Here is a 27,759-nt window from a genome sequence, read left to right on the forward strand (position 1 = left end):
ACCACTGCGCCACCAGGGAAGCCCTTCACCATTTTTTTAACCTGCATTCATCTGTGTATGCACACATGCACGTAGCTCTATGTAATTTGACCCCATGCACATATTCCTGTGATCACGACAATCAAGATACAGAACTGCTCCACTGCCGCAAAGAACTCACTTGTGCTACTTCTCTGTGTTCACACCCTCCCCCAAACTCATCCCAGGTCCCCTGGCAACCAGTAATTTGTTCTCTATCGCTACTGCTTTTGTCATTTCAAGAATGTTATTTTAAACATTTAAAAATAATTAATTTTAGTATAATACATTCACATTTTTTAAAACAGCCTTACTGAGATATAGTTGAAATACAATAAGCTATGTATATTTAAAGTGTACAATTTTGATATATGTATAAACCATAATCATGATAATGAACACTTCCATTATCCCAAAAGTTCCCTTATGCCTTTTTGTAATTTCCCCCACTTCTATCTCTCCCTGTTCCTACACATCCACCCAAGGCTACCACTGACCTCTTTTCTGTCACAATCAATTCACTTTTATTTCCTAGAATTTTATATAAATGAAATCATATTTGATGTACTCATTTTTGAACGATTTTCCACTCAGCACAATTATTGTGAGATTCACTCACTCTTCTTTATATATCAATACTTCTTCCTTTCTGTTGCTGAATAGTGTCCTGCTGAACACTGGAGTTGTTCCAGTTTTAAGCTGTTACAAGCAGAGTTGCTCTGGGCAGTTGTATACAGATCTTCGTGTAGATATACGCCTTCATTTATCTTTGGTGAATGCATAGGAGTGGAATGCCTGGGTTGTATGGTCGTAGTATGTCTCACTTTTAAAGAAACTACCAAACTATTTTCCAGAGTGGCTGAGTGATTTTACATTCCCTTCAGCAATGTATGAGAGTTCCTCCACATCCTCACTAACACTTGGGGTAATCAGTTTTTCAATCTTAGACATTCTAATAGTTTGTGGTAGTACCTCACTGCAGTTTTAATTTGCATTTCCCTAATGACTGATGTTTAACATCTTTTCAGGTGCTTATTTATCATCCGTATATCTTTTTTGGTGAAACGTGTGTTCACCAAATAAATAAAATACTTTGAGCCTTTTTTTTTTTCAGATTGTTTTTCCTTCTTAGTGAGTTTTGAGAGTTTTTAATAAACTGTGGAGACAAGACCTTTATCAGATATGTGATTTGCAAATGTTTTCTTCCCCCAGCCTGTAGCTTGTCATTTTCTTAACAATGTCTTTGAAGAGCATACGTTGTCAATGTTACATTTTTTCCTTTATGGATCATGCTTTTGATGTCAAATCTAAGAAATCTTAGTGTAATCCAAGATCACAATGGTTTCATCCTATGTTTCAGAAGTTTTACAGTTTTAAGTTTTACCTTTAGGGCTTTCATCCATTTTGAGTTAATTTTTATATATGGTAAGAGGTATGGATCAAAGGTATTTTGTTTTTTTGTTTCTGCATATGATACCCAATTGCTTTAGCACATTTGTTGAAAAGACCATCCTTTCTCTACTTTTACTTCTGTTGAAAATAAAATGTTCATAAATTTTTTCTGGATGGGTAGCACATTCACATTACTCTTAAGGTACAAAAGGATAAAGTGAAAAATCTCCCAGCCACCCAGTTTCCTTCCTCGAAAATAATGTTGCCAATTTATTACGATTCATTTTAGAGAGACTCTATTCAAAAGTGACTACATATGTATACTTCATCGCCCCAACCCTTTTGCACACAAATAGTAAAATACTCTGTATACTCTTCTGAACCTTGACTGTTTTAACCTAATAATAGATATGTTACGATTAAGATAAATATATCTTCAAACAGTATTCCAAACTATGGATATACCATGATTTATTTAGCCAGCCTCTTACTGATGGAATTTTGGTTGTTTCTAGTCTTTTGCTAATAACAAACAATACTTCAGAAAGTAACCTTGTAAACATGTCTTATGTACAAGCTAGTGTATCTGTAGGAAAAAGTACAACTGTGGGTGTAAGGTGATAAACAAAGCCAAATTGTCCTCCACAGGAAAAGGGCACTCCAAACAGCAGCAAAGAAGATTGCCTTTTCCCCACACCTTCCTCAAATTATACTTCCTTATAACTTTTAAACTGTAACGTTAAAAATACTTTAACGTCTTCTGTAAGGGTTCAAGAATACTACAAAAGATGCTAAGTTATAAGGTTTTGAAAACCTATTGGATTTTGTTCTAGAAAAGCACATTAGGAAGAATATAGTTTTTATAATTTTACCAGTGCTTATAAATTATTTATAAAAATGAAAAGGCCACTAGCAAAAGTGCTTACAGAAAGGGTCTAAATTGTAGTTAACTCTAAAGACAAGCTACAGTACTTTCTATTTTTAAATACCAAACAAAGATGGATGCTCTAGTAAGTTTTCTTTGGGAAGTATTTTCCAGTGTTCAAGTTCTCAGGGCTTCTATTTATGTATTTCTACTTGAAAATCAGGCTTTACCCATTTTACTGTAAATGTTAAGACTATTAGCATTAATTTTTAAAGTGAAAATTAGATTAAAAATCTCAATGGTTACTCTTAAGCCAAATATGACATTTCTGTGTCCAGATCAAAAACTAAGTATGCAATAGCCAGAATGATGGTTTTGATCTACATCATCAGTTTTTGCTGTTTGTGAAGAAGTTCTTTCCTTGTTGTTACTCACACCTCCAAACGTTATCTTTCTAGATGTTACTACTTTTCTTCATTGTTGTATAAATCTGAAATTTCCTTATGATTTAATTTGTGGCCTTCACTTACTGAATCCCGGTGAAGAAAATTTGGTGACTCATCATTTTTTAATGGTCTTGAGGCAAGAATGTCTATTTTACCTTCCAGTCTTCCCTCCATGGTTTTAATGGCATTCAAAAGAGTCTTTAGAGAGATCCCAGAGTCTCCAATCTCCTGAGAAGACCTCACAGAAGTCACGGTAGGTGCAAAGGTCACATGGTGTGTAGGGTTTGGCCTAACACTGGGCAAAACAACTGATGAACTTCGTTCCTTTACATTGTTGACACGGGGCCTATGGCTTTAAAGTAATTTTGAAGATGCAGGCCTCTCTGGAGACTTCCTCCTTCTTGGAAGCATCAGCAATTTAAAAAGACAAAATCAACTAAACCTAGAATTATTTTTCAGTGAGTGCCCCCTTTACTATGAGAAACAACACAACGTTCTAAATGAAGCTGGGATGGAAAATATACTTTAAGATGTGTTCCTTTGCTTTCAGAATGAAGAAAATACTAGTGTAAAGTATGTCCTCATGAAGAAACAAAGCATATCTAATGAGGTCCCCTTTGCCAGTATAGTCAGATTGTTAGAACCCATTTGAAGACACATTCTAGTTGCTTGGTTACCAAGGGTATACAAACACAAACGTTATAGTTAAAGAAGTTACACATGCTTACACTGTTAAAAATTAAAAATAAATAATGTGATAAATTTGTAAATCATTGTTAATAGTCTCAATAGTCTCAGTCTCAATAGCCACCATGCTAACAAGTAAGCACCTTCACTACTAATACCTCTTTCAAGTGCGCTATTGCAAGTATATCTTGTTGGCAATGAGTTCTGCGTTCGCCTGTAATTAAAAACCCAAAGATACTTGTTCCTCACCTCTGCCAAAAGTTTTAAGGTTCAAATTAAAAAAACACTTCCTCTATGATAGAGATTCTCGAGGCTTTCATCATGATGATGTTCCCTATGCATGCTCACAATACAATCTATTTTGTTTCTGAAAGGCATAACCTTCTATTCTATAATAAAGTCTGCCGAGTACATTCCTAATCCTGCAATTAGAGCATGCAAGTTCAATGTCCCAATACTGCTTCAGGCATCTTTATGAACTCTTCTGTGGTTGAGTGGAACCTTGTACATCGAGGGTGTTTAAAATATTTTTGATAAATTGAGTCAAGTGAGAGAATATTCATCTTTCTGGGATCATACGGTGAGGTGGGGAGAAAGTCACCAATTTCTTAAAAGCTAATTAAAACAACATAGAAGCAATCTGTTTTATAGCTGTTAATCACACCTGAGCATATTTGCCCTCTAGTGCCTTATTCAACTTGCGTAGATGGTCGTTCTGTGAACTGGTTTCAGAAAAAGAATGTAGTTGTTCTTCTAGCTGCTTAACTTTTATCTAGAGGAAAAACAGAAGAATAAAAAAACAAGTCTCATTAATGAAATATATATATATATATAAATATACGTATATGTACATATATATATATGTGTGTATATATATATATATATATGTACACACATATATATATATATACACACGCACACACTCCAAAACAGAAAAAAAAGATGTCACAAGTTTTGCAGAAAAAAATCACAGAAAATCCTTAAACCTTGTAAAAAGCGATCCTGTTTTTCTAATGACGCTACTTCTACTAAAATAGCTATTTCAACAAATAAAATAGGCTATAGCCTTATACATGTACTGAGATAATTCATTTGGTTTATAGCATTTATGGAAAGTCCAAATTAACATGACTCATGAATATAACAGTGAGACTTTGTGGGTAAAATATTTCAATTTTAAAGAAATTGTGGTATCTAGTATTCAAAACCCTTTCTGAGTACGGATAATTAGAATTGTCAATATGTAAGGAGACAAGAGTCTTGTGTTTACCCACAGAGAATTACGAAAGTTGAATTAACAGAATTCTTATAGGCTGAATTATATTTGAAAACTAACTCATAAAGCTGACTACTCACATCTTTCACTTTAAAGAAAAGATGATTTGGGGGAATAAAATCATTAATATTTACTCACAAATCTCCAAATTGTGTGTTTTTCTACATTTTCTTCCTCTTATTCCCAACCCTCTCAATACAAATCGACAATTAACATTACTGAGCTTATCTCTGAATCAGAAAAAAATTCATCCAAAATTTTTAATTTAAATCAACTTTTTCCTCTCTCAGTATCTTTTCTTGTTTCCCACCTCTGAAGGGCAAACGCCTCTTGGTTGTAGCCACTGATTGTTTTCAAGCACTGTTAAAATTTGAGTGCTAATACTTCGTTTTTTTTAGAAAGGCTACATGAAAACACATTTTGTCTTAGGAAATCTCTCTTGTTCCATCAGCAGAATCCTTTTTCTCATCTTTGCCTGTTTCTGGTGCTCTTTTCCACAGTGTACAGTATAAAACATGTTCCATGGCTCCCCCTTAAGTGTATTCACTTAAGGTTCAGAATTAGAATGGCTGCCTCTAAAGAGAGGTATTGATGCAACACTTATTCTCATTTTAAACGTAAGCAAACTGCTGTTAACCTTAGAACTCAGTGGAAAATACTGATGAACACTCAAGAATTTTCGATTTGCCTCTCTTCAAACAAAACACAGAATATCCTTATTCCACAATATTTCTCAGGTAACTGACGCTACCCCCAGCCTCAGAGTACTCAATAAAATGCCCTGAAACTTGTCAGAAGGCATGTCCTCATCTATAAAGCACTTTACTTTTTATACTGGGTTTCTTTTCTGGAAGAATTTCTAATTCAGGACACTGAAATGGGGAAGAACACAGAAGCAAATAAATCCTGCTGCCCTCAGAGATCTGATGTTTCTGTGTCATTAAAATCCAAGTAGCTTCCACAGCTAGCTTACCAGGCAGTCTCGGAAATACCAGTATTTAGGTCAAGGTCATATCCTCCTACTGTTTCAAATGATCTAAATATATATAGATACATATTTTTAAAAATTGAGGTAGAGTTGATTTATAATATTATGTAAGTTTCAACTATACAACATAGGGATTCACAATTTTTAAAGATTATACTCCATTTATAGTTATTATAAAATATCGGCTATATTCCATGTAATGTACAATATATCCTTGTAGCTTATTTTATACACAGTAGTCTGTACTTCTTAATCTCCTACCCTAATATTGCCCCTTACATATATTTTCTAATATAAAACTATAAAAACATAACACTATAGAAACTGTGAGACACCTAAGAAATGGATGAAAAGGAACTTATTTTCTTTTTCGTACACGGGCCTCTCACTGTTGTGGCCTCTCCCGTTGCAGAGCACAGGCTCCGGACACGCAGGCTCAGCGGCCATGGCTCACGGGCCCAGCCGCTCCGCGGCATGTGGGATCTTCCCGGACCGGGGCACACCCCGCATTCCCTGCATCGGAAGGCGGACTCTCAACCACTGCACCACCAGGGAATCCCAGCGTTATCGTTTTACTGGACAACATACTGTTGCACAACCATGATTTAGCAACTGCCTTTCAGATCACCTGCCATTTCTGGGCTGGATTTTGTCTGCTAACCCTATGGCAAGTTCCTTGGGAAGATGAGATAAGATTAACACTGAGGTGTTCGGCAAATCTCTATTGAGATTACTTATTCAGTCAGCTCTATAGCTGCCAAGCCTAACCAGACTTCACTTCATACCATTCAGTCCAGTGGTGCTCAACTATGTGTGCACATTGGAATCAACGGGGATTTAAAAAGTATTGAAGCCTATGACTTATTTCCTGAGATTCTGATTTAAGTGCTCTGGGGTGCAAGCCCACTCATGGGGAGTTTTCCCTTTATATTTTATTATGAAAAAATTTAAATATACAGAAAAATTGAAATGTGCATACACCTGCCTTTCAAATTCAACCATTAACATTTTTATACTTACTTATCATATATCCATCCATCATTTCCTGTATCGATCTACCAAACGATTTTCTTTTTTCTTTTTTTAATGATTCATTTCAAAGTAAATGGCAGACATCATATACTTCCTAGCATGAAGAGTTTTTAAAATTCCCCAGGGGAGCCTACTGTGTAGCTAAGGCTGAGAACCACTAACTTAGACTTCAGTGTTTCTACTGAAGTTGGTTTAAGGCAGGTCTAGCCTTATTAGTGGCAAGCTTCCTGCTCTGAGGACACTTTAGGGACAAAACTCACATGGAGTGAAAGAAGAGTATCATCTCATGCACAAGTCAATTCTATTGCCTTGCATCTCAATTTCCAGGGTTATTTCTTTTTAGGAATGTTATAAAAATTTTGCAAAAAGGAAAACATATGCGATGGAGGGAATCAAGATGGTGGAGTAGGATGATGCTGAGCTCACCTACCCCTACAAACAAATCAAAAACACATCTATATGTGTAGCAGCTCTCAGTGAAAACAAACTGGAGACTGGCAGGAAGATGTCTACAACCAAGGCTGCAAAGAAAGATCCACAGAGTTTGGTAGGAAGGGAGAAGTGATCAGGTTGGGACCTATGTCCCTAGTAGGGATACAGAAGAGGAGGGGATATCACAGGTTCAGAGATCCTCCCTGGGGATTTTTGGGCTTGAACCACATATTAGGAACCTCAGTCCTGGGGACCAACAATGGAAAGATGAATCCCACTAGCTGGTTTGAAAATCAGTGGGACATACCAGAGAGCTGTAAGAACCTGAGACTCCGCTACTGAAGAGTGCACACACGCTTGCTTACTCCCAGGAACAATGGAGAGGAAACAGATTAAAAATGGCCTGGGGCTCTGGCCGGTTTCCCAAGACCACCCCAACAGCTGCCCTAGCCTGCACGGATGACAGCTCCAGCCCCTCTTGCTCTGGAGCAGCTCCACACTAGGTAAAGGCTGCCACTGTCAAGGAGGATAAGCACTTGGGGGAGATGGAGCAGTTCAGACTGGGCCCTGCATCTGAACAGGGTGAGGGCAATCATTACCAGTGTGTGCAGAAGTGGTGGGGCAGGAGCTACCTGGAACTCCTACTGATGTGCTGGGACCATCCCAGTGCATACCCCAGCCAACGCCAGGTACCTACTCTGGAACCTTTTGCTCCGATGCAGCTGCCCACTAGGCTGAAGGCTGCCATTGCTGGAGGGGAGAGGGAGTGCACACTTAACAGGGAAAAAACCAGCCTGGACCTAACCCTTAGGGCTTCTGCTCCAGCACCTTGATACCTGGCCCTACACCTGATAGGGTGGCTATAGCCATTGAGCAGAGGAGAAATGCCAGCTCACACCTTGCTCTGGTTCTAGCCCCTCCGTCTCTGGCCCTACCTCCCACCAAGGTGGTAACTGCCAGCACACCCTGGGGGAAGATGTAACCTGTGCTCATTTCAGATTCAGCTCTCCCAACAAAGCCACTGGACACGAGCAGACTGCACAGGGACACTCCCACACGAGGTCACCCCTTTACGTTTGGGATAAGTAACTTTTACCTAGAGATACAGAAAGTAAAGCAAAATGAGAAGATAAAAGAATGTATTTGAAACAAAAGAACAAAAAACAACCCTGAAAAAAACAACTAATGAAATAGAGATAAATAATTTACCAGATATAGAGGTCCAAGCATTAGTAATAAGAATGCTAACTGAACTTGGGGAAAGAATAGATGAATAGAGTAAGAATTTTAACAAGGGACTAGAAAATATAAAAAAGAACCAGTTGGAGCTGAAAATCATAATAACTGAAATGAAAAGTACACTAAAGGGCTTCCCTGGTGGTGCAGTGGTTGAGAGTCTGCCTGCCAATTCAGGGGACACGGGTTCGTGCCCCGGTCTGGGAGGATCACACATGCCGCGGAGTGGATGGTTCTGTGGGCCATGGCCGCTGGGCCTGCGCGTCCGGAACCTCTGCTCGGCAGCGGGAGAGGCCACAACAGTGAGAGGCCTGCGTACCACAAAAAACAAAACAAAAAAAGTACACTAAAAGGAATTAATAACAGACTAGGAGATACAGAAGAATGCATAAGTAATCAGGAAGATACAGTATTGGAAATCACCAATTCAGAAGAGCAAAAAGGAAAACAAATTTAAAAAAATGAGGATAGTTGAAGGAACCTCTGGGACAACATTCCCATTTTAGGGGTCCTAGAAGGAGAAGAGCAAGAGAAGAAGGTTAAAAATGTATTTGATGAAATTATGGCTGAAAAAATTTATTCCTGAGGATGAAGAAAGAAACAGATTTCTAGGTATAGGAAGTACAAAGAGTTCCAAATAAGATGAACCTAAAAAGACCCACACCAAGACATATAATTAAAATGGCAAAAGTTAACGAGAGAATTTTAAAGGCAGCAAGAAAAAAAAAAATAAAGACTAACATACAAAGGAACCTCCGTAAGGCTATCAGCTGCTTTTTCCATAGAAACTTGGCAGGTCAGAAGGGAGTGGCATGATATATTTAAAGTATTGAAAGGGAAAAACCTACAAGCCAGAATACTCTACCCAGCAAAATTATTATTCAGAATTGAAAGAGAGATGAACAACTTCTCAGAGAAGCAAAAACTAAGAGAGCTCATCTAACTGATGTTACAAGTGTTAAAGGGTCTTCTCTAAGTGGAAAAGGCTACAAGAAGAATTTATAGGAAAGGAAAATCCCACTAGAAAAGGCAAATATAAGATAAAGGTTGTGGATCAACTACTTAAATAAGCTAGTACAAGATTAAGAGACAAAAATTATAAAATCAACCATAACTACAATAAATAGTTAAGGGATAGACATGAATATGTAAAATATGACATTGAAAACACAAAATGTGGTGGGAGGGAATAAAAAATGTGGCTTTTTAAAAGTGTATAAATGTACCTGAACTGAAATGACTATCGGTTTAAAATAAGCACATAAAGTTCTAGGTCAACATATATGAACTCCACAGTAACCACAAATAAAAAACCTACAATAGATACAATAGATACACAAACCTACAATAGATACAAGCACACCACTAAAGAAAATCATCAAACCACAAGGGAAGGAAGTAAAAGAAGAAGATAACAGAGAAGAACTATAAAAACAACCAGAAAACTAGGGACAAAATGGCAATAAGTACACACTTATCAATAATCACTTTAAATATCAATGGGCTAAATGCTCCAGTCAAAAGACATAGGGTGGCTGACTGGATAAAAATGAAGACCCATCTATATGCTGCCTGCAAGAGACACATCTCAGAGACACACACACAGCCTGAAAGTGAGGGGATGGAAAAAGATAGTTCATGTAAATGGAAGAGGAAAAAAATGCTGAGGTAGCAATACTCATAGCAGACAAAGTAGACTTTAAAATAAAGTCTATAACAAAAGAAAACAAACAGCATTATATAATAATAAAGGGATCTGTACAAGAATAGGATTAACTTTCATTAACATATATGTACATAAAACAGGTGAACCTAATCAGGAGCATCTAAACATATAGAGCAAATATTAACAGACATAAAGGCAGAAAAAGACAACAATACAATAATAGTACGGGACTTTAACACTCCACTTGTATCAATGGACAGAAAATCAATAAGGAAAGAGTGGTCTTAAATGGCACATTAGACCAGTTGGTCTTAATAGATATCTATGGGACTTTCGTCCAAAAACAGAAGAATACACATTCTTTTTAAATGCAGATGGGGGATTCCCTGGTGGCACAGTGGTTGGGAGTCCACCTGCCAATGCAGGGGACACAGGTTCGAGCCCTGGCCTGGGAAGATCCCACATGCCACGGAGCAACTAAGCCCATGCGCCACAACTGCTGAGCCTGTGCTCTGGAGCTCGCGTGCCACAACTACTGAAGGGCGTGCACCTAGGGCCCATGCTCCACAACAAGAGAAGCCACTGCAATGAGAAGCCTGCACACAGCAATGAAGAACAGCCCCTGCGTGCCACAACCAGAGAAAGCCTGCGCACAGCAATGAAGACCCAATGCAGCCAAAAATTTAAAAAAATAAAAAATAAATAAAATTTAAATGCATATGGAATGTTTTTCAGGATAGATCACAAGCTAGGCCATAAAACAAGTCTCAACAAATTGAAGAGAACAGAAATTATATCAAGCATTTTTTTATGAACACAATGGTATGTAACTAGAAATCAACTACAGGAAGAAAAATGGGAAAACCACAAACGTGGAGACTACACAACATGCTATTAAAACCTATGGGTAGGTAAAGAAATCAAAGAGGAAATCAGAAAATACCTTGAAACAAATGAAAATAAAAACACAACTTTCCAAAATCTACGAGATGCAGCAAAAACAGTCCTAAGAGGGAAGTTTACGGCGACACAGGACTACCTCAAGAAAAAAGAAAAATTTCAAATGAACAACCTAACATACCATCTAAAGGAATTAGAAAAAGAACAAAGCCCAAAGTCAAAAGGAAGGAAATAATAAAGATCAGAGAGGAAGAAATGAAAAGGAGACTAAAAAAAAAAAACACCAATAGAAAGGATCAATGAAACTAAGAGCTGTTTTTTTGAAAAGATAAATAAAATCAATAAGCCTTTAGCCAGGCACTTTAAGAAAAAAAGACAGAGAACACAAATGAACAAAATAATAACTGAAAGAGGAGAAATTACAACTGATATCACAGAGGTACATAAAAACATCAGAAGAGAATACTATGAACAGCTATATGCCAACAAATTGGACAACCTAGAAGAAATGGATAAATTTCTAGAAACATACAATCTTCCAAGACTGAATGAGGAAGAAAGAGATAATCTGAACAGACTGATCACTAGTAGTGGAATTGAATTAGTAATCAAAAAACTCCCAGGAAACAAAAGTCCAGGACCTGACAGCTTCACAGGGAAATTCTATCAATAACAAACATATAAAGAAGAGCTGATACCTATCCTTCTCAAACTACTCCAAAAAACTGAAGAGGAGGGAACACTCCCAAATTCATTCTATGAGCCTACGATTATCCTGATACCAAAATCAGACAAAGACACCACAAAAAAAGAGAAAATTACAGGCCAACATCTCTGATTAATATAGTTGCAAAAATCCTCAACAAAATATTAGAAAACTGAATTCAACAATTATAAAAAGGATTATATACCGTGATCCAGTGGGATTTATTCCAGGGATGCAAGGATGGTTTAATACCTACAAATTAATCAATGTGATACACCACATTAACAAAACAAAGGATAAGAATCACATGATCATCTCAACAGATGTAGAAAAAGCATTTGAAAAAATTCAACAAACATTCATGATACAAACTTTCATCAAAGTTGGTATAGATGAAACATATCTCAACATAAATAAAGGCCATTTATGACAAACCGGCAGCTAACATCATACGCAATGTTGGAAAGCTGAAAGCTTTTCCTCTAAAATCAGAAACAAGACAAGGATGCCTACTCTTCCCATTTATATTTTACACAGTATTGGAAATCCTAGACACAGGAATCAGACAAGAAAAAGAAATAAAAGGCATCAAACTGGAAGGGAAAAGGTAAATCTGTCACTATTTGCAGATGACATTATACTTATATATAAAACCCTAAAGTCTCCACCAAAAAACTATTAGAATAAATTAATTCAGTAAAGTTGCAGGATACAAGATTAATATACAGAAGTCTGTTGCTTTTCTATACTCTTACAATGAACAATCACAAAGAGAAAGCAAAACAATCCTGTTTAAAATCACACCAAAAGAATAAAATACCTAGGAATGATCTTAACCAAGAAGGTGAAAGACCTATACTCTCCAAAACTATAAAACACTGGTGAAGGAAATTAAAGATGATATAAGGAAAGGGAAAGATATCCCATGTTCACAGAAATTTTGGTAAAATGTCCATACTACACAAAGCAATCTACAGATTTAATGCAATCCCTATCAAAAACCCAGGACATTTTTCACAGAACTGGAATAATCATAAAATTTATATTGAACCACAAAAGATCCTGAATAGCCAAAGCAATCTTGAGAAAAATGAACAAAGTTGGAGTTAACATATGCACCCTGACTTCAGACTATACTACAAAGCTATAGTAATCAAAATAGTATGGTACTGGAATAAAAAGAGACACATAGATCAATGGAACAAAACAGAGAGTCCAGAAAGAAACCCACACATATATGGTCAATTATTTTACAACAAAGGAACCAAGAATATACAATGGGAAAAAGGTAGTCTCTTCAATAAACTGTGTTGGGGAAATTGGACAGGCACTTGACAAAGAAAGAAAATGGACCACTAACTTATACCATTTACAAAAATTAACTTGAAATGGATTAAAGACTTGAATGTAAGACCCGAAACCACAAAACTCCTAGAAGAAAACACAGAACACTCTTTGACATACATTGTAGCAATCTTTCTTGGGTTCTTTCTCCTAAGGCAAAGGAAACAAAAGCAAAAATAAAACAAATGGGACCTAATTAAGCTTAAAACCTTTTGCACAGCAAAGAAAACCATTGACAAAATGAAAAGACAACCTACTGAGTGGGAGAAAATGTTTGCAAATGGAATGACTGATAAGGGGTTAATAAACAAACTACGTAAACAGCAAATACAACTCAATATCAAAAATCCCAAACACCCCAATTAAAAAAATGGTCAGAAAACCTGAATAGACATTTCTTCAAAGAAGATGTACAGAGGGCCAACATGCACATGAAAAGATGCTCAACACTGCTTATCATCAGGGAAATGCAAATCAAAACCACAATGAGATATCACCTCACACCTGTCAGAAAGGCTATCATCAAAAAGACCACAAATAACAAACATTGGCAAGGATGTGGAGAAAGGGGAACCCTAGTGCAATGTTGGTGGGAATGTAAATTGTTGCAGCCATATGGAAAACAGTATGGAGGTTCCTCAAAAAACTAAAAATAGAACTACCATATGATCGAGCAATTTCTCCCAAGTATATATCTGAAGAAAATGAAAATACTAATTCAAAAACCCCAATGTTCAATAATAGTGGGGGACTTTAACACCTCACTTACACCAATGGACAAATCATCCAAACAGAAAATTAATAAGGAAACACAAGCATTAAATGACACAATAAACCAGATAGATTTAATTGATAGTTATAGGACATTCGATCCAAAAACAGCAGATTACACTTTCTTCTCAAGTGCGCATGGAACAGTCTTCAGGATAGATCACATCTTGGTTCACAAATCAAGCCTCAGTAAATTTGAGAAAATTGAAATCATATCAAGCATCTTTTCTGAGCAAAATGCTGTGAGATTAGACATCAATTACAGGGAAAATTACATAAAAACCACAAACACATGGAGGCTAAACAATACATTACTAAATAACCAAGAGATTACTGAAGAAATCAAAGAGGAAATCAAAAAATACCCAGAGAAAATGACAATGAAAACATGACGATCCAAAACCTATGGGATGCAGCAAAAGCAGTTCTAAGAGGGAAGTTTATAGCTATACAAGCCTACCTCAAGAAACAGGAAAAATCTCAAATAAACAATCTAACCTTACACCTAAAGGAACTAGAGAAAGAACAACAAACAAAACCCAAAGTTAGCAGAAGGAAAGAATTCATGAAGCTCAGAACAGAAATAAATGAAATAGAAACAAAGAACACAATAGCAAAGATCAATAAAACTAAAAGCTGGTCCTTTGAAAAGATAAACAAAATTGATAAACCATTAGCCAGACTCATCAAGAAAAGGAGGGAGAGGACTCAAATCAATAAGATTAGAAATGAAAAAGGAGAAGTTAGTTACAACAGACACCGCAGAATTACAAAGTATCCTAAGAGACTACTACAAGCAACTCTATGCCAATAAAATGGACAACCTGGAAGAAATGGACAAATTCTTCAAAAGGTATAACCTTCCAAGTCTAAACCAGGAAGAAATAGAAAATATGAACAGACCAATCACAAGTAATGAAATTGAAACTGTGATTAAAAATCTTCCAACAAACAAAAGTCCAGGACCAGATGGCTTCACAGGTGAATTCTTTTTTTTTTTTTTTTTATATTATTAGTTTCTGATTTATAACAAAGTGAATCAGTCATACATATACATCTGTTCCCACATCCCCTCCCTCATGCATCTCCCTCCCTCCCACCCTCCCCATCCCACCCCTCCAGGCGGTCACAAAGCACCGAGCTGATCTCCCTGTGCTCTGCGGCTGCTTCCCACTATCTATCTACCTTACGTTTGGTAGTGTATATATGTCCATGCCTCTCTTTCCCTTTGTCACAGCTTACCCTTCCCCTTCCCCATATCCTCAAGTCCATTCTCAAGTAGGTCTGTGTCTTTATTCCCGTTTTACCCCTAGGTTCTTCATGACATTTTTTTTTTAATTCCATATATATGTGTTAGCATACGGTATTTGTCTTTCTCTTTCTGACTTACTTCACTCTGTATGACAGACTCTAGGTCTATCCACCTCATTACAAATAGCTCAGTTTCGTTTCTTTTTATGGCTGAGTAATATTCCATTGTATATATGTGCCACATCTTCTTTATCCATTCATCCGATGATGGACACTTAGGTTGTTTCCAGCTCCGGGCTATTGTGAATAGAGCTGCAATGAACATTTTGGTACATGTCTCTTTTTGAATTATGGTTTTCTCAGTGTATATGCCTAGTAGTGGGATTGCTGGGTCATATGGTAGTTCTATTTTTAGTTTTTTAAGGAACCTCCATACTGTTCTCCATAGTGGCTGTACCAATTCACATTCCCACCAGCAGTGCAAGAGTGTTCCCTTTTCTCCACACCCTCTCCAGCATTTATTGTTTCTAGATTTCTTGATGATGGCCATTCTGACTGGTGTGAGATGATATCTCATTGTAGTTTTGATTTGCATTTCTCTAATGATTAATGATGTTGAGCATTCTTTCATGTGTTTGTTGGCAGTCTGTATATCTTCTTTGGAGAAATGCCTATTTAAGTCTTCTGCCCATTTTTGGATTGGGTTGTTTGTTTTTTTGCTATTGAGCTGCATGAGCTGTTTATAAATTTTGGAGATTAATCCTTTGTCAGTTGCTTCATTTGCAAATATTTTCTCCCATTCTGAGGGTTGTCTTTTGGTCTTGTTTATGGTTTCCTTTGCTGTGCAAAAGCTTTGAAGTTTCATTAGGTCCCATTTGTTTATCTTTGTTTTTAGTTCCATTTCTCTAGGAGGTGGGTCCAAAAGGATCTTGCTGTGATTTATGTCATAGAGTGTTCTACCTATGTTTTCCTCTAAGAGTTTGATAGTTTCTGGCCTTACATTTAGGTCTTTAATCCATTTTGAGCTTATTTTTGTGTATGGTGTTAGGGAATGATCTAATCTCATACTTTTACATGTCCCTGTCCAGTTTTCCCAGCACCACTTATTGAAGAGGCTGTCCTTTCTCCACTGTACATTCCTGCCTCCTTTATCAAAGATAAGTTGGCCATATGTGCGTGGGTTTATCTCTGGGCTTTCTATCCTGATCCACTGATCTATCTTTCTGTTTTTATGCCAGTACCACACTGTCTTAATTACTGTAGCTTTGTAGTATAGTCTGAAGTCAGGCAGCCTGATTCCTCCAGCTCCGTTTTTCGTTCTCAAGATTGCTTTGGCTATTCGGGGTCTTTTGTTTTTCCAAACAAATTTTGAAATTTTTTGTTCTACTTCTGTGAAAAATGCCAGTGGTAGTTTGATAGGGATTGCATTGAATCTGTAGATTGCTTTGGGTAGTAGAGTCATTTTCACAATATTGATTCTTCCAATCCAGGAGCATGGTATATCTCTCCATCTATTTATATCATCTTTAATTTCTTTCATCAGTGTCTTATAATTTTCTGCATACAGGTCTTTTGTCTCCTTAGGTAGGTTTATTCCTAGATATTTTATTCTTTTTGTTGCAATGGTAAATGGGAGTGTTTTCTTGATTTCATTTTCAGATTTTTCATCATTAGTGTACAGGAATGCCAGAGATTTCTGTGCATTAATTTTGTATCCTGCTACTTTACCAAATTCATTGATTAGCTCTAGTAGTTTTTCGGTAGCATCTTTAGGATTCTCTATGTATAGTATCATGTCATCTGCAAACAGTGACAGCTTTACTTCTTCTTTTCCAATTTGGATTCCTTTTATTTCCTTTTCTTCTCTGATTGCTGTGGCTAAAACTTCCAAAACTAGGTTGAATAAGAGTGGTGAGAGTGGGCAGCCTTGTCTTGTTCCTGATCTTAGTGGAAATGGTTTCAGTTTTTCACCATTGAGGACAATGTTGGCTGTGGGTTTGTCATATATGGCCTTTATTATGTTGAGGAAAGTTCCCTCTATGCCTACTTTCTGCAGGGTTTTTATCATAAATGGGTGTTGAATTTTGTCGAAAGCTTTCTCTGCATCTATTGAGATGATCATATGGTTTTTCTCCTTCAACTTGTTAATATGGTGTATCACATTGATTGATTTGCGTATATTGAAGAATCCTTGCATTCCTGGAATAAACCCCACTTGATCATGGTGTATGATCCTTTTAATGTGCTGTTGGATTCTGTTTGCTAGTATTTTGTTGAGGATTTTTGCATCTATGTTCATCAGTGATATTGGCCTGTAGTTTTCTTTCTTTGTGACATCCTTGCCTGGTTTTGGTATCAAGGTGATGGTGGCCTCGTAGAATGAGTTTGGGAGTGTTCCTTCCTCTGATATGGTTTGGAAGAGTTTGAGAAGGATGGGTGTTAGCTCTTCTCTAAATGTTTGATAGAATTCGCCTGTGAAGCCATCTGGTCCTGGGCTTTTGTTTGTTGGAAGATTTTTAATCACAGTTTCAATTTCAGTGCTTGTGATTGGTCTATTCATATTTTCTATTTCTTCCTGAGTCAGTCTTGGTAGGTTGTGCATTTCTAAGAATTTGTCCATTTCTTCCAGGTTGTCCATTTTATTGGCATAGAGTTGCTTATAGTAATCTCTCATGATCTTTTGTATTTCTGCAGTGTCAGTTGTTACTTCTCCTTTTTCATTTCTAATTCTACTGATTTGAGTCTTCTCCCTTCTTTTCTTGATGAGTCTGGCTAATGGTTTGTCAATTTTGTTTATCTTCTCAAAGAACCAGCTTTTAGTTTGGTTGATCTTTGCTATCGTTTCCTTCATTTCTTTTTCATTTATTTCTGATCTGATCTTTATGATTTCTTTCCTTCTGCTAACTTTGGGGGTTTTTTGTTCTTCTTTCTCTAATTGCTTTAGGTGCAGGGTCAGGTTGTTTACTCGAAATGTTTCCTGTTTCTTAAGGTGGGATTGTATTGCTATAAACTTCCCCCTTAGAACTGCTTTTGCTGCGTCCCATAGGTTTTGGGTCGTCGTGTCTCCATTGTCATTTGTTTCTAAGTATTTCTTAATTTCCTCTTTGATTTCTTCAGTGATCACTTCATTATTGAGTAGTGTATTGTTTAGCCTCCATGTGTTTGTATTTTTTACAGATCTTTTCCTGTAATTGATGTCTAGTCTCATAGCATTGTGGTCGGAAAAGATACTTGATACAATTTCAATTTTCTTAAATTTACCAAGGCTTGATTTGTGACCCAAGATATGATCTATCCTGGAGAATGTTCCATGAGCACTTGAGAAAAATGTGTATTCTGTTGTTTTTGGATGGAATGTCCTATAAATATCAATTAAGTCCATCTTGTTTAATGTATCATTTAAAGCTTGTGTTTCCTTATTTATTTTCATTTTGGATGATCTGTCCATTGGTGAAAGTGGGGTGTTAAAGTCCCCTACTATGATTGTGTTACTGTCGATTTCCCCTTTTATGGCTGTTAGTATTTGCCTTATGTATTGAGGTGCTCCTATGTTGGGTGCATAAATATTTACAATTGTTATATCTTCTTCTTGGATCGATCCCTTTATCATTATGTAGTGTCCTTCTTTGTCTCTTCTAGTAGTCTTTATTTTAAAGTCTATTTTGTCTGATATAAGAATTGCTACTCCAGCTTTCTTTTGATTTCCATTTGCATGGAATATCTTTTTCCATCCCCTTACTTTCAGTCTGTATGTGTCTCTAGGTCTGAAGTGGGTCTCTTGTAGACAGCATATATATGGGTCTTGTTTTTGTATGCATTCAGCCACTCTGTGTCTTTTGGTGGGAGCATTTAGTCCATTTACATTTAAGGTAATTATTGATATGTATGTTCCTATTCCCATTTCCTTAATGGCTTTGGGTTCGTTATTGTAGGTATAGTCCTTCTGTTGTGTTTCTTGCCTAGAGAAGTTCCTTTAGCATTTGTTGTAAAGCTGGTTTGGTGGTGCTGAACTCTCTCAGCTTTTGCTTGTCTGTAAACGTTTTAATTTCTCCATCAAATCTGAATGAGATCCTTGCTGGGTAGAGTAATCTTGGTTGCAGGTTTCTCTCCTTCATCACTTTAATTATGTCCTGCCACTCCCTTCTGGCTTGTAGAGTTTCTGCTGAGAGATCAGCTGTTAACCTGATGGGGATTCCCTTGTGTGTTATTTGTTGTTTTTCCCTTGCTGCTTTTAATATGATTTCTTTGTGTTTAATTTTTGACAGTTTGATTAATATGTGTCTTGGCGTATTTCTTCTTGGATTTATTCTGTATGGGACTCTCTGTGCCTCCTGGACTTGATTAACTATTTCCTTTCCCATATTAGGGAAGTTTTCAACTATAATCTCTTCAAATATTTTCTCAGTCCCTTTCTTTTTCTCTTCTTCTTCTGGAACCCCTATAATTCGAATGTTGGTGCGTTTAATGTTGTCCCAGAGGTCTCTGAGACTGTCCTCTGTTCTTTTCATTCTTTTTTCTTTATTTTTCTCTGCATCAGTTATTTCCACTATTTTATCTGCCACCTCACTTATCCGTTCTTCTGCCTCAGTTATTCTGCTATTGATCCCATCTAGAGTATTTTTCCTTTCATTTATTGTGTTTTTAATCGATGCTTGATTCATATTTAGTTCTTCTAGGTCCTTGTTAACTGTTTCTTGCATATTGTCTATTCTATTTCCAAGATTTTGGATCTGGGAAATAGAATCTTGGATCAGCTTTACTATCATTATTCTGAATTCTTTTTCAGGTAGACTGCCTATTACTTCTTCATTTGTTAGGTCTGGTAGGTTTTTATCTTGCTCCTTCACCTGCTGTGTGTTTTTCTGCTTTCTCATTTTGCTTATGTTACTGTGTTTGGGGTCTCCTTTTTGCAGGCTGCAGATTCGTAGTTCCCGTTGTTTTTGGTGTCTGTCCCCCGTGGCTAAGGTTGTTTCAGTAGGTTGTGTAGTCTTCCTGGTGGGGGGGACTAATGCCTGTGTTCTGGTGGTTGAAGCTCGATCTTGTCTTTCTGGTGGACAGGTCCACGTCTGGTGGTGTGTTTTGGGGTGCCTGTGGCCTTATTATGTTTTTAGGTATCCTCTCTGCTAATGGGTGGGGTTGTGTTCCTGCCTTGCTAGTTGCTTGGCATAGGGTGACCAGCACTGTAGCTTGCTGGTCGTTGACTGAAGCTGGGTGCTGGTGTTGAGATGGAGATCCCTGGGAGATTTTCGCTGCTTGATATTATGTGGAGCTGGGAGGTCTCTTGTGGACCCGTGTCCTGAAGTTGGCTCTCCCACTTCAGAGGAACAGCACTAACTCCTGGCTGCAGCACCAAGAGCCTTTCATCCACCCGGCTCAGAATAACAGTGAGAAAAAGTAGAAAGAAATAATTAGTAGAAGAAAGAAAGAGAGATTGAAAGAAAGGAAGAAGGGAAGTAAGGAAGGAAGGAAGGAAGAAAGAAAGAAAGGAGGGAGGGAGGAAGGATGGAAAGAAAGGAAAGAAAGGAGGGAGGGAGGGAGGAATGAAAGCAAAAGGAAGAGTGAATGGAAGAAGAGAGGAGGGAGGGAGGAAGGAAAGAAAGAAAGAAAGACAGGAGGGAGGGAGGGAGGAAGGAAAGAAAAAGAAAGTGGAAAGAAGAAGGGTGGGAGGGAGGGAGGGATGGAGGAAAGAAAAAGAAAGAAGGAAAGGAGGAGCGGAGGGAGGGAGGGAGGAAGGGAAGGGAGGAAAAAAAGAAAGAGCAGGTAAAGTAAAATAGAATAAAGTATGAAATATAGTAGCGTTATTAAAATTAAAAAGTAATTATTGAAAAAAAAACACGGACCGAAAGAACCCTGGGACATATGGTGGAAGCAAAGCTATACAGAGAGAATCTTACACAGAAGATTACACATACACATTCACAAAAAGAGAGCAGGGGGAAAAATCAAAAATCTTGCTCTCCAAGTCCACCTCCTCGATTTGGGATAATTCGTTGTAAAAAGAGGAAAAGGGCAAAAAGTCTGAAATCTTGCTAAGTCCACCTCCTTAATTTGAGATAATTCGTTGTAAAAAGAGGGAAAAAAAGGGGGGGAAAGTCTTAAATCTTGTCCTCAAGGTCCACTTCCTCAATTTGGGATGATTCGCTGTCCATTCATGCACTGCACAGACGCAGGGCACATCAAATGGACCGTGGAGCTTTAATCCGCTGCCTCGGAGGCTGCACAGAGAGATTTCCCTGTCTCTGCTCTCACAGCTCCCGGGTCTTAGCCTTGGACCTGGCCCCGCCTCTGCGCGTAGGTCGCCGGAGGGCGTCCGTTCTTCGCTCAGACAGGACGGGTTTAAAGGAGCCGCTGATTTGGGGGCTCTGGCTCACTCAGGCAGAGGGGAGGGAGGGGAATGCCCTCTCCTCGCGCACCAGGCAACAAAAGGGAAAAAAGTCTCTTGCCTCTCCGGTAGCTCCAGACCCTTTCTCCGGACTCCCTCCGGGCTAGCACTAACCCCTTCAGGGTCTCTTCCTGCGGCCAGCCCCAGACCTCTCCCTGCGCTCCGACTGAAAGCCGATACCCGAGCCTCAGCTCCCAGCCCCGCCCGCCCTGGCGGCCGAGCAGACAAGTCTCTCGGGCTGGTGTGTGCCTGAGGGCACCGATCCTCTGTGCCAAAATCTCTCTGCTTTGCCCTCCACACCCCTGTTGCTGTGCTCTCCTCCGCTACTCCGAAGCTTTCCCCCTCCGCCACCTGCAGTCTCCGCCCTCGAAGGGACTTGTAGTGTGTAGAAACCTTCCCTCCTTCACGGCTCCCTCCCACTGGTGCAGGTCCCGTCCATATCCTATTGTCTCTGTTTATTCTTTTTTTCTTTTGACCTACCCAGGTATGTGGGGAGTTTCTTGCCTTTTGGGGGGTCTGAGGTCTTCTGTCAGCGTTCAGTAGGTGTTCTGTTGGAGTTGTTCCACGTGTAGATGAATTTCTGATGTATCTGTGGGGAGAAAGGTGATCTCTGCGTCTTACTCTTCCGCCATCTTCCTCCGGCTCCCTTCACAGGTGAATTCTATCAAACATGTAGAGAAGAGCTAACACACATCCTTCTCAAACTCTTCCAAAAATTGCAGAGGAAGGAACACTCCCAAACTCACTCTATGAGGCCACCATCACCCCAATAACAAAACCAGACAAAGATACTACAAAAAAAAGAAAATTTCAGACCAATATCACTGATGAATATAGATGCAAAAATCCTCAACAAAATACTAGCAAACAGAATCCAACAACAAATTAAAGAATCATGCACCATGATCAAATGGGATTTATCCCAGGGATGAAAGGATTCTTCAATATACGCAAATCAATCAATGTGATACACCATAGTAAAAATCTGAAGAATAAAAACCATATGATCATCTCAATAGATGCAGAAAAAGCTTCTGACAAAATTCAACACCCATTTATGATAAAAAAGTCTCCAGAAAGTGGGCATAGAGGGAACTTTCCTCAACATAATAAAAGCCATATATGAAAAACCCACAGCAAACATCATTCTCAGTGGTGAAAACCTGAAAGCATTTCCTCTAAGATCAGGAACAAGGATGTCCACTCTCACCACTATTATTCAACACTGTTTTGGAAGTCCTAGCCACAGCAATCAGAGAAGAAAAAGAAATAAAAGGAATACCAATTGGAAAAGAAGTAAAACTGTCACTGTTTGCAGATGGCATGATACTATATAGAGAGAATCCTAAAGATGCCACCAGAAAACTACTACAGCTAATCAATGAATTCGGTAAAGTTGCAGGATACAAAATTAATGCACAGAAATCTCTTGCATTCCTATACACTAATGATGAAAAATCTGAAAGACAAATTAAGGAAACACTCCCATTTACCACTGCAACAAAAAGAATAAAATACCTAGGAATAAATCTACCTAGGGAGACAAAACACCTGTATGCAGAAAACTATTAAGACACTGATGAAAGAAATTAAAGATGATACAAACAGATGGAGAGATATACCATGTTCTTGGATTGGAAGAATCAATATTGTGAAAATTACTATGCAACACAAAGCAATCTACAGATTCAATGCTATCGCTATCAAATTACCAATGGCATTTTTTACAGAACTAGAACAAAAATTCTTAAAATTTGTATGGAGACACAAAAGACCCTGAATAGCCAAAGCAGTCTTGAGGGAAAAAAACGGAGCTGGAGGAATAGACTCCCTGACTTCAGACTATACTACAAAGCTACAGTAATCAAGACAATGGGGTACTGGCACAAAAACAGAAATATAAATCAATGGAACAAGACAGAAAGCCCAGAGATAAACCCATGCACCTATGGTCAACTAATCTATCACAAAGGAGGCATGGATATACAATGGAGAAAAGACAGTCTCTTCAGTAAGTGGTGCTGGTAAAACTGGACAGCTACATATAAAAGAATGAACTTAGATCACTCCCTAACACAAAAATAAACTCAAAATGGATTCGAGACCTAAACGTAAGACTGGACACTATAAAACTCTTAGAGGAAAACCTAGGCAGAACACTGACATAAATCACAGCAAGATGTTTTTTGATCCACCTCCTAGAGTAATGGAAATAAAAACAAAAATAAACAAATGAGACCTAATGAAACTTAAAAGCTTTTGCACAGCAAAGGAAACCATAAACAAGAAGAAAAGACAACCCTTAAAATGGGAGAACAAATCAAAGGACAAAGGATTAATCTCCAATATATATAAATAGCTCATGCAGCTCAATATTAAATAAACAAACAAACAACCAATCCAAAAATGGGCAGAAGACCTAAATAGATATTTGTCCAAAGAAGACACCCAGATGGCCAAGAAGCACATGAAAAGCTGCTCAACATCACTAATTATTAGAGAAATGCAAATCAAAACTACAATGACAGGGCTTCCCTGGTGGTGCAGCGGTTGAGAGTCTGCCTGCCGATGCAGGGGACACGGGTTCTTGCCCTGGTCCGGAGAGATCCCACATGCCGCGGAGCGGCTGGGATCGTGAGCCATGGCTGCTGAGCCTGCGTGTCCGGAGCCTGTGCTCCACAATGAGAGAGGCCACAACAGTGAGAGGCCCACGTACCACACACACACACACACAAAAAACTACAATGACATATCACCTCACACCAGTTAGAATGGGCATCATTAGAAAATCTATGAACAACAAATGCTGGAGAGGGTGTGGAGAAAAGGGAACCCTCTTGCACTGTTGGTGGGAATGCAAATTGATACAGCCACTATAGAGAACACTATGGAGGTTCCCTAAAAAACTAAAAATAGAATTACCATATGATCCAGCAATCCCACTACTGGGCATATACCCAGAGAAAACCATAATTCAAAAAGACACATGCACCCCAATTTCATTGCAGCACTATTTACCATAGCCAGGTCATGGAAGCAACCTAAATGCCCACCGAGAGATGAATGGATAAAGATGTGGCACGTTTATACAATGGAATATTACTCGGCCATAAAAATGAACGAAATTGGGTCATTTGTAGAGACGTGGATGGACTTGGAGACTGTCATACAGAGTGAAGTAAGTCAGAAAGAGAAAAGCAAATACCGTATATTAACACATATATGTGGAACCTAGAAAAATGGTACAGATGAACCAGTTTGCAGGGTAGAAATAGAGACACAGATGTAGAGAACAATCGTATGGACACCAAGGGGGGAAAGCAGCTCCGGGGAGGGGGTAGTAAAAAAAAAAGAAAAAAAAAAGAGTTCTTTTTTACACTTCAAAAATTAAACATGGTCCCGAATAGGAAAATCTACAGAGACAGAGAGTAAATTAGTGGTTGCCAGAGGCTAGGGAAGGGGAGAATGGGGAATGACTGCTAGTGGGTACAGGGTTTCTTTCTGTCATGATGAAAATATTCTGGAATTAGACAGTGGTAATGATTCCACAACTTTGTGAATGTACTATAAACCACTAAATTTTACATTTTAAACGTGAATTATATCTCAATAAACCCATTATTTTAGGAGGGAAAAAACCCCAATCTTCATAGCAGCATTATTTACAATAGCCAAGATATGGAATCAACCTAAGGGTCTATCAACAGATGACTGGATAAAGAAGATGTGAGAATATATATATATATATATTCTCTCTCTTTCTCTCTCTCTATATATACATATACATACGTGTACGTATATATACACAGACACAGACATATATATATATATATAGAGAGAGAGAATATTAGTCAGCCATAAAAAGGAATGAAATCTTGCCATTTGCAACAACATGGATAGACCAGAAAGGTATTATACTTAGTGAAATAAGTCAGACAAAGAAAGACAAATATTATATGTTAGCACTTATATGTGGAATCTAAAGAATAAAACAAAGCAATGAAAATAACAAAACAGAGACAGACTCACAGAAATAGAGAATAAACTAGTGGTTATCAGTGGGGGGAAGGAAGGTGGGAGGGGCAAAACAGGGGTAGGAGATTAAGAGGTACAAACTACTATGTATAAAATAAACAAGCTACAAGGACTGATTGTTCAGTACAGGGAATATAGCCAATATTTTATAATAACTTTAAATGGAGTATAATCTATAAAAGTATTGAGTCACTCTGTTGTACACCTGAAACTAATGTAATACTGTAAATCAACTATACTTTGATAAAGAAAGAGAGAACATAGGCTTTCTACATTGGCAGCAAATGACCATGCATAAAATAATTATAATAAAGTTTTATACTGTCACAGAATGAGCCTTGGCTTCACAATTTTAGGTTTCAGTATTATATTATAGGTGTGTAAATAGAAGTCACCTGGATTTCAATGAGGGACCAAACTTAGGGAGGCTTAAAATCTTGTCCAAAGTTATAGAATTAGTAAATGACAGAGCTAAGTCCTCTCAAAATCCAGCAAAATTTAGCTTGACAACTGGCATTAAAAAATTAGAAAACAAAAATCAAAAAACGAAATCTCATACCTGTAGTCTTCCCTTTTCATAGGCCAGTTTATTTTTACTCTCAGTAATTTTTCCCAAGACATTTTCCACCTGCTGTTGGGCAAGCTGATAAAGCAAACACAGGTATCAGTACCTCTAGGCATAGAATGAATAATCATTTTCTTTCTTAAACAAGTATTTATACCCTTACTATTTCTAAAGTAATGAATCCAGGATTCATATTTATTTGCTACTGCTACCACTTAGTCTGTCTTTAGACAGCTGATCATAGTGTAATATGAAACATGTAGAGAGACTGCTAATGAAAATATGAGTGCCTTAGGACTCACTGTTGTTCTTTGTTTCCTAATTCTGTTTTTGTTATGTCAAGTATTCCTTTGTAGTTGCAACCTAACCCAGATGTGGGGTGGTTTTATCAGTGGTTGCAGATATGCAGTTTGAGGATTATATGCAGTTGGCCCTCTGTATCCACAGGTTCCACATCTACTGGTTAAACCAACTGTGGATCAAAAATATTCAGGAAAAATTAATTTCCAGTAAGTTCCAAAAAGCAAAACTTGAATTTGCCACACACGGGCAACTGACAACTATTTAAATAGCATTACATTGTGTTCGGTATTATAAATAATCTAGAGATGATTTAAAGTATATGGAAGGATGTGCATAGATTATATGCAAATATCACACCATTTTATATAAGGGACTTGAGCATCCACAGATTTTGGTATCTGGGGGGTCCTGGAACCAATCCCCCACACATACTGAGGGATGATTGTAGTTATTTAAGACAGTGGGAGCTACAAATGATCACAACCATTTGGTCAATAGCAGACACCTCAGTTACCATAGTAAAAGGCAGTAAAAAAAGAAAAAAAAACTGAAAAAAAACAAAAGAAATGTTTGTCGGAAACTCCAACATTGTTTGATCAAGTACTCAACGTAATGTTATCTAGGACAAACATTACTGAAGTCTCTGTATTTCATGAAATTACATATTTAATCATTCAAACAGCCTTTAATAATGAGGGTTTTTTCTTTTTTGCGGTACGCAGGCCTCTCACTGTTGTGGCCTCTCCCGTTGTGGAGCACAGGCTCTGGATGCTCAGGCTCAGCAGCCATGGCTCACGGGCCCAGCCACTCCGCGGCATGTGGGATCTTCCTGGACCAGGGCACGAACCCATATCCCCTGCATCGGCAGGCGGACTCTCAACCACTGCGCCACAAGGGAAGCCCTGGGATTATGTTTTGGTCAAGCCTTCAGCAGAAAATATATGACAAGGATGGCCAATAATGCTACAAAAACAAAGCTACACCATAACCATAAAAGCTGAATTATTTAAAACTTAAAATTCAGTTCCAAGTCCTATAAATCAAGGTGCCCAATGTGCTGCAAAACGTAGCTATAGCTTATAAAAAGTCAAGAGCCAGATTTAACCAAAAATATGCTAGCTATTACAAATAAAAACACTCAAAAATAACTTTGCTTGCCTTCTTGGAATGTGGAAGGCTTTTTATTTTTTTTAAATAACTTGGATAGTCTGGGTCTCTTATAAAATGTGTCCAAGAATTTTTAAAATAATGGCACTTTTTTCTTCAATAAAATTCCCTCTTTTAGGCAAAGGCATAAAGAATTCTATTACTCTTTCAAATACACTTTTAAAATAATTTCCCCTTTTTGCCACCCAAGAGAACACTAATGCACTGATAAGTGAAAACTAAGAAAAATCAAAATGTGTTACTGTTTGACACAAAGTCACTTATTTAAATTTATGACAAACAAAAATAAATTGTTCC

The 27,759-nt window shown here is 37.8% G+C and overlaps 1 pseudogene across 1 annotated transcript in view; it reads right to left on the bottom strand.

Moving 5' to 3' along the window:
• LOC307057543 (coiled-coil domain-containing protein 150-like) overlaps window positions 1–27,759 on the bottom strand; it is a 148,033-nt pseudogene that overhangs the window by 67,796 nt on the left and 52,478 nt on the right. The window contains exon 15 of the transcript in view: window positions 25,987–26,070. The product of the transcript in view is annotated as a coiled-coil domain-containing protein 150-like (transcript). The remainder of the gene's footprint in view (window positions 1–25,986; window positions 26,071–27,759) is intronic.

Source organism: Hyperoodon ampullatus (genome assembly GCF_949752795.1).
Source record: "Hyperoodon ampullatus genome assembly, chromosome: 8".
Taxonomy (NCBI): Eukaryota; Metazoa; Chordata; class Mammalia; order Artiodactyla; family Ziphiidae; genus Hyperoodon; species Hyperoodon ampullatus.